Source organism: Hylobates moloch, unplaced genomic scaffold (genome assembly GCF_009828535.3).
Source record: "Hylobates moloch isolate HMO894 unplaced genomic scaffold, HMol_V3 SCAFFOLD_10, whole genome shotgun sequence".
Lineage (NCBI taxonomy): Eukaryota > Metazoa > Chordata > Mammalia > Primates > Hylobatidae > Hylobates > Hylobates moloch.
In genome coordinates this window covers 85,939,358-85,947,168 of record NW_026652285.1, presented here as the reverse complement: position 1 = coordinate 85,947,168, position 7,811 = coordinate 85,939,358, and the positions used below count along the sequence as shown (strand labels likewise).

At 40.8% G+C, this 7,811-nt stretch overlaps 1 pseudogene; it reads left to right on the top strand.

The window, feature by feature from the left end:
• Window positions 1–2,639: 2,639 nt before the first annotated feature.
• LOC116475456 (programmed cell death protein 2-like) lies at window positions 2,640–6,489 on the top strand (annotated as a pseudogene).
• The last annotated feature ends 1,322 nt before the right edge of the window (window positions 6,490–7,811 follow it).

The following is a 7,811-nucleotide window of genomic DNA, read 5'->3' as shown; positions in this document are numbered from 1 at the left end:
CTTCAAGATTAGGGGGCTCATCCACAGGGGTTACAATTTCCCAGGTAGAGTTGCCACACACAGTTTTAAGATACTCCATTTCTAGATTCTCAGCTTCTATGTGTACGATTTCCTAAAACTTACCTGCCTTAGGCCAGGCGCGGTGGCTCATGCCTATAATCCCACACTTTGGGACAGGGAGGCAGGCAGATCACCTGAACTTAGGAGTTCGAGACCAGCCTGGCCAACATTGTGAAACCCTGTCTCTACTAAAAATACAAAAATTAGCCGGGTGTGATCTCACACCAGTTAGAATGGCAATTATTAAAAAGTCAGGAAACAACAGATGCTGGAGAGGCTGTGGAGAAATAAGAATGCTTTTACACTGTTGGTGGGAGTGTAAATTAATTCAACCATTGTGGAAGACAGTGTGGTGATTCCTCAAGGATCTAGAACCAGAAATACCATTTGATCCAGCAATTCCATTACTGGGTATATACCCAAAGGATTATAAATAATTCCACTATAAAGACATATGCACACATATGTTTATTGCAGCACTATTTACAATAGCAAGGACTTGGAACCAACCCAAATACCCATCAATGATAGACTGGATAAAGAAAATGTGGCACATATACACCATGGAATACTATGCAGCCATAAAAACTGATGAGTTCATGTCCTTTGCGGGGACATGGATGAAGCTGGAAGCCATCATTCTCAGCAAAGTAACACAAGAACAGAAAACCAAACACCAAATGTTCTCACTCATAAGTGGGAGTTGAACAATGAGAACACACGGACACAGGGAGGGGAACATCACACACCAGGACCTGTCAGGGGGTGGGGGCATAGGGGAGGGATAGCATTAGGACAAATACCTAATGCATGCGGGGCTTAAAACCTAGATGATGGGTTAATAGGTGCAGCAAACCACCATGACACATGTATACTTATGTAACAAACCTGTACATTCTGCACATTTATCCCAGAACTTAAAGTGAAAAAAAAAAAAAAGGAAAAAAAATAGTGGGGTGTGGTGCCACGTGCCTGTAATCCCAGCTACTCAGGAGGCTGAGGCAGGAGAACTGCTTGAACCCAGGAGGCAGAGGTTGCAGTGAACCAAGATCGTGCCATTGCACTCCAGCCTGGGTGATAGAGCAAGGCTCTGTCTCAAAAGAAACACACACACATACACACACAAAAACAAAACAAAACAAAACAAACAAACAAACAACAACAAAAAAAAAACAAAAAAGCTGACCTGCCTGAGAACTCCCATGTGAAGATGTGAACCTGGATTTCCTTTCTCACCTTCCCTTTCTCAGCTACCCTTCTCCCCTTTGATACAGTAAAGGTGTATCTCTTATCCATCCCAAACCTTACCGCGAGACATTGCCTGGAGAGGAAAAAAACCTGAGTTGGGGGTAGGGGGAGAGAGAGCACCAAACAGAGGGCTGAGGGCAAATGTTGGAAAGTAAACGTTCTTTTAATCAAGACTCCCCAGACCCTTCCCCAGTCATCTCAGTGAGAGATGAATTCCCATTAATTTTACATTTTCTGTTTAACAATGATCTAAATTTTAATCAGTTGTATCCCAAAATTTATTGCGTTGATATCTCAATTCAGAAAAATGTTTAACCCTTAAAGCCTTATTATCCCAGGAAATAGAAAAATTCTGAAAATTTTGCCTACAAACATATTTTTGATTTAGATATTATGACATGATGATCCATATGAGACTTACCAGCAGAAAAAATATATGACATTCCTATAAAATTCTATGGGGAAAGTAGAATGGAAATAATGATTTAAAGGAGAAAGAGGAACATAAAATTTCTAACTGTGAAAGGAGAGTTTGTTCATCAATTTTTCAATGGATGATGGTGGGTATAAAATTACTGTGATATTTAAATTCCATTGGATATATTTAAAGGAGTGATGTTAGCAGTTTAACTTTAAACATTAATATCTACAATACAGAGGATGTCACACCCTTTACAACTATTTAAAACCATGATGAAAAATTTAAAAAATATTTGATTATGTAGTTTTTCAGAATGTGTTTGGTGGCACATGAGCAAAAAACTGTGCAAAGGCCTCTGGCCTCTGGTTTTGTCCAACTGCTTTTTTTTTTTTTTTTTTTTTTGGATGGAGTCTCACTCTGTCACCCAGGCTGGAGTGCAGTGGCAAGATCTCAGCTCACTGCAACCTCCACCTCCCGGGTTCAAGCGATTCTCCTGCCTCAGCCCCCTGAGTATCTGGGACTACAGCTGTGTGTCTCCACACCCGGCTAATTTTTGTAGTTTTAGTAGAGATGGGGTTTCACCATGTTGACCAGGCTGGTCTCGAACTCCTGAGCTCAGGTGATCTGCCCACCTCAGCCTCTCAGAGTGCTGGGATTATAGGCATGAGCCACCACGCTTGGCCTAGCTGCTCTTTTTACAGATGAGCCATTTGAAAGTCAGAGAGAAGAAAGGACTTACTCAAGGTCATATGGCAAAATAGTGCCTGAGCTAAGACCAAAGCTGGTCTCAGGATACCCTCATGGGCCCTCTTCTTTTTCTTTCTCTCTCTCTCTCTTTTTTTTTTTTTTTTTTACAAATGCAAGCTTGCTGTATCAGGCTGAGTCTAGCAGTTCCCAGCACTCAAACGTGATGAAAGGCATGCAAGTTCATCAAGTGTTTATTTACAGACCTGAGAGCAGGACTAGGGCAAAGCAACAGAGGCCGATCAAGCACCAGGGACTAGCAACAGTGCAAAGCCATTTCCACCCCGGGGCCAGAACAGGTAGAGGGAAAGAGCCCTTACCTGGACCTGATGAGACCTGTAGCTATAGGAGAAGGCCCCCAACAGGACCTGTGTCTTTAGGGGAGGTATCAGGGCACCGCCAAACCACGGCTAGCAGCAAAAGAGCTAGGGGAGCAAATCCACCGACCTCTCTCTCCTCCTATGCTGTTTTCCTGCCGGTACCTTCATTGGTCAAATCATCCAGAAGCCAAAGGGCAGGGGAGCTAATTGTTACAGTCCTTAGAGGTCACCTCTTTGGGCACAGAGTAAGGCAGAGAAGGGCAGAGAGTCTAGGGGGCAACTAGAGAATGTCCACCACACATTCCATTTTGAACTTGACATTTGTACTTAAACAAAAAGAATAAGTTTCCCCATCAAAAAAAAATCACAGCAAAACAAAGAAATCTGCCCCCCAGAAGAATCAGAAAGCCCATATTTTTGAGGCAGGAGGAATTTCAGAGCAGTTTGGAAGGATTTTTATTTTTCATTTTGTAACTACGATACACAGATATCTACTTATTTTAATACTATAATATTTTGTCATCTCCTTTCATTGAAAACTGATCTTCATTTTTGCAAAAATTGCCTGATTAAATCCTCACTCATGAATGCTTCAATAGGCTGCTACAAACTACAACTAAAACCCAGGAGTTGACGGAAAGTCCCTGAGAAAAAACAATGTTAATGGACACTTTAAACAGAATTATATTATCAGAGATAATATAAATTATTAATAGCCATATACTAAAGAGAGGTTAATCCAGCTAGAATTCTATTGAAAGAATGTATGCAATTGCCATAATCAAAAATGCTTTCACACTTAAATCACCTTTCTAGGTAACCTTTGTTCATGTTATAGAAAGAGCAGCACCCTCTAGGGGCAGGGAGTGCCAATGGTCTATTGCCCTTTGACTTGTGTTTTTCCTTATACCAGTAAGGCCATGATGGAGGTAGGGTGGAGGAGGGATGAGGAGTATTTTTATCCCCAGTCCTCTTCCAAAAGAAAGCAAGTGGGTGATGCACAAAGACCCTCAGCTGGGAAACGGAAGACCCAGGTTCCTATTCTGGCACAGTCGTTGATTCGTTTTACATTCTTGGTTAATGTCCTTCTCTCCAAACTCAAGTTTTCTCTTTGTAAATATTTATCTCCAGTATCTCTTATACTTCAATTGCTTCAGCTCTAAAACTAGAAAAAGCAAAAACAGAAACAAAAATGTTACAGAGTTGTCCCAGGTACTAGGTAATACTTGTGAAAAAAACCTTTGTAAATTGTCAGATGCTAAAGCAACATAACGGAGGCCACATGGCATAGTAAGAACACATGACCAGGGTTAGTTAATCTGGGTATAAAATTATAGCCTGAGATTTCAAACTTCTGGCTATGGTATAGTAAGGAGACCAGCAAATATTTTCCCCAAAAAGTACCCATAAAGCTGGACAAAACTGATAAAACAACCCTTTCACTCCTCTTGAAATCAACTAAAGGCACACAATTCCAGAAGCATTTATGTTTGAAAAACTATTGAACTTTGGGTAAGAACAGTGGAAGTGTGGTGTCTTTACCTGGGGCTGATCCTAACTTCTACCTTCTTCCCAGCTTCGTTGGTTCTGAGATTCTGCCAGGATATGGCAGGTCCATGAGGACAGACAGCTACACTTATTCAATTTGGAGCAATAGGTACCCATATCCAGCAGCACTGGTGAAAGTGATTATCCTGGCATCAAGTGAGGAGGGAGAGCCAATGGCTCTTCTTGTCTGAGATTACAGTCACGGTTAAGGCAAGCATATTCCTGGCTGAGGGTGCACATATGAGCAGCAGAGACCAAAGAGAGTACAAACTATGTACACAATCCTGGCTGACCCTGAGGCTGGACACATGTGCACAGGAGACCCAGAAGGGCCTAGCTGAAATTAAAATGCTGGAGTCGACTTAACAATGGCCTAAACTTTGAATCTATTCCCTTACCCACACACAGATTTCAGCACAAGACAGAATCCTTACTTGCTTGAGGCACTTCAGCACAACCTCTGTCCTATCATTAGCTGATTAGTGGGCTACACAGACACAGGCATGAGCCTTAAGAAGTCGGTCTTAAAAAGGAAAACAAGAATTAAAAAAAAAATCTGGGCAGAGATATCAGCAGCTCCATATTACTGGGGAGATAGATTTAACTCAGGTAAGTTACTAAACAATGAACAAATTTTAAAAAGAACAAACCTTCAGGGGGGGAAATACAGAATCCAGAGTTGCTACAATACATAACTAGAATCTTCAGTTTTCAAAAACACCACCAAAAAAAATGAAATATGCAAAGAAAGAAAATGTGACTCATGCTAAAGAAAAAGGGGAAATGATAGAAACTCCCTCTGAGTGATTCTAGGCATTTGATTTATCAGACAGACATCAAAGCAGCTATTCAAATGTGCTCAAAGGGCTAAAAAAATCACATTTAAAAAATTAAAGTATAGAAACATTGAATCAACAAATAGACAATCTCAATAAACAGACAGGAATTATTGAAAAGAACCAAAGAGAAATTCTGGAGTTGAAGACATAGTAACTGAAATGAGAAATTCACCTAGAGGACTTTAACAGAAGATTCATGATGGCAAAAGAATGAATCAGTGACCTTGAAGATAAAAATTGAAGAAAAATGAATAGAGCCTTAAAGACTTTTGGGAAAACATCAAGTATATCAACACACATACAATGGTAGTCCCAGAATGAGAGGAGAGAAGAAAAAGGAAGAAAAAATTTGAAGAACTGATGGTAGAGGGGCGGGTGGCCGGCATGGCTGGGGGCTGCCGGGCCCCGGACCCTGGCCTGCACGCTGTGCAGCCGCTCACTCTCCTTCCTGCTGCAGGTGTACACGCTGCTGCCCGGCCACGCCAACACACTTCAACCCCAGAATCTTCCTTTTCTGCTGCTGTGAGCCGCCATGCTGTGCCGGCTTACGAGTTTTTACCAATCAGCTACCCAGGAAAAATGATTTTTACTCATGTGGGCCCACCTTCTGAGAATCCTCCCCCAGAAACAGGACAATCAGTGTGTCTCTAACTTAAGTCTGGTGCTCACCTCTGCAGGGTTTGTGGCTGTTTAGGCCCCAAAACGTGCTCCAGATGCCACAAAGCGTATTACTGCAGCAGGGAGCATCAGACCCTAGACCGGAGATTGGCACATAAGCAGGCTTGTACACAACTAGATCCTTTGGATCATATAATTCCAGACCACGACTTCCTTTTTTCCAGAATTTGCAATTGTAGTAGAAACAGAAGATGAAGATTACACCTGAGGTTGTGGAAAAGGAAGATTACTCAGAGATTATAGGGAGCATGGGTGACACGCTTGAAGAAGAACTGGATTGCATGGCAAAACATGAATCCAGGAAAGATAAAATTTTTCAGAAGTTCAAAACTCAGATAGCCCTTGAACCAGAACAGATTCTCAGATATGGCAGAGGTATTGCCCCCATCTGGATTTCTGGTGAAAATATTCCTCAAGAAAAGGATATTCCAGAGAATATCCTTTGTGATGCCAAGAGAATGTTTGAATTCCAGGTATGCCTCAGCTCCTAAACTACCTGAAGGCTGACAGACTGGGCAAGAGCATTGACTGGGGCATCCTGGCTGTCTTCACCCGGGCTGAGAGCTGCAGCTTGGGTACTGGCTATACAGAATAATTTGTGTGGAAGCAGGATGTAACAGATACACTGTAAAGGCATCTTAGAGCCTTAAAAAACGTTAATAATCTTTTATACCTTGCAATTCCATTTCTGGGACTTCATCCTAAGGAAGTACTTATACCAAAAATAGAGGTGCAGAGATGTTGAGACATTGCTTACACAGTGTCTACATATTAGTGAAACAAAAGTGTCCAGTGACAGGGAATTAAATACATTTTGGTACATCCACAGTGGAAGGCTACACAGTCTTAATTACACACACCTATATTGACAATCGAGATACCATTATGGGTGGTATTCACGGTATGACCCTATTCTTGTAAAAATATTTGTATATGTATATGTGCACAGAAATAAATCTGCAAAGATGATAAAAAAGAAATAATGGTAGAAAACTCCGACTTCGAGAAAAAAAAATTAAGATAGCACAGAGGCACAATAAACTTCAAGTAGGATAAATACAAAAAGATCCACATCTAAACATATCATAGTCAAAGTGTTCAAAGACAAAGAAAATCTTAAAAGCAGAAAGAGAAAAATGATTCACTATGTACAGAAAAGTACAATACTTTTAATTCTTGATTTTCATCTAAAATAATGAAGACCAAAAGGACATATTAAAAATACTTGGAAAAAATGCTGGGAACGGTGGCTCATACCTGTAATCCCAGCACTATGGGAGGCCAAGGCCAGCAGATCACAAGGTCAGGAGTTCGACACCAGCCTGACCAACATGGTGAAACCCCGTCTCCACTAAAAATACAAAAATTAGCTGGGCATGGTGGCTCATGCCTGTAATCCCAGCTACTCAGGAGGCTGAGGCAGGAGAATGACTTGAACCCAGGAGGCGGAGGTTGCAGTGAGCCAAGATCATGCCACTGCACTCCAGCCTGGGCAACAGAGCAAGACTCCATCTCAACAAAACAAAACAAACAAACTGAGGAAAAAAACGATTAAAGTATTCATATTAAGCAAAGCTGTCCTTCATAAATGAAAGCTAAATAAAGCTATTCCTAGTTAAATAATAAATAGGCTGAGAGAATTTGTGGCTAGAAGATCTGCTTTACAAGATACTATAAACAGTCCTTCAGGCCAAAAGGAATTGACACCAGGTTGTAATTTGAATCCACAGGAAGAAATGAAAACCACCAGAAATAGTAAATACATAAGTTAATTTAAGAGAGTCTTATATTAACCTGTAAATGCTATAAGAAAATACAATACCATATGGCACTCACGCTATATATTTTTGTTTCATTCTCTTACCTTCTTAAAAAGATAAAAGACTTCATAAAAAAATATTAACATTATTAGGTTTATAACCTGATAATATATGTGTGTGTGTATATATAATG